This window comes from Physeter macrocephalus, chromosome 9, assembly GCF_002837175.3.
Source record: "Physeter macrocephalus isolate SW-GA chromosome 9, ASM283717v5, whole genome shotgun sequence".
Classification (NCBI taxonomy): Eukaryota; Metazoa; Chordata; class Mammalia; order Artiodactyla; family Physeteridae; genus Physeter; species Physeter macrocephalus.
The window spans coordinates 38801146-38801875 of NC_041222.1; positions in this window are offsets into that span (position 1 = coordinate 38801146).

The following is a 730-nucleotide window of genomic DNA, read 5'->3' on the forward strand; positions in this document are numbered from 1 at the left end:
TTAGCTCTAGTAGTTTTCTGGTGGCATTTTTAGGATTCTCTATGTATAGTATCATGTCATCTGCGAACAGTGACAGTTTTATTTCTTCTTTTCCAATTTGTATTGCTTTTATTTCTTTTTATTCTCTGGTTGCCATGGCTAGGACTTCCAAATCTACGTTGAATAATAGTGGTGAGAGTGGACATCCTTGTCTCGTTCCTGATCTTAGAGGAAATGCTTTCAGTTTTTCACCATTGAGAATGATGTTTGCTGTGGGTTTGTCGTATATGGCCTTTATTATATTGAGGTAGGTTCCCTCTATGCCCACTTTCTGGAGAGTTTTTACCATAAATGTGTGTTGAATTTTGTCAAAAACTTTTTCTGCATCTATTGAGATGATCATATGGTTTTTATTCTTCAATTTGTTAATATGGTGTATCACATTGATTGATTTGCGTATATTGAAGAAGCCTTGCATCCCTGCGATAAATCCCACTTGATCATGGTGTATGATCTTTTTAATGTGTTGTTGAATTCTGTTTACTAGTATTTTGCTAAGGATCTTTGCATCTATATTCATCAATGATATTGGTCTGTAATTTTCTTTTTTTTTCTAGTTATCTTTGTCTGGTTTTGGTATCAGGGTGATGGTGGCCTCATAGAATGAATTTGGGAGTGTTCCTTCCTCTGCAATTTTTTGGAAGAGTTTGAGAAGGATGGGTGTTAGCTCTTCTCTAAATGGTTGATAGAA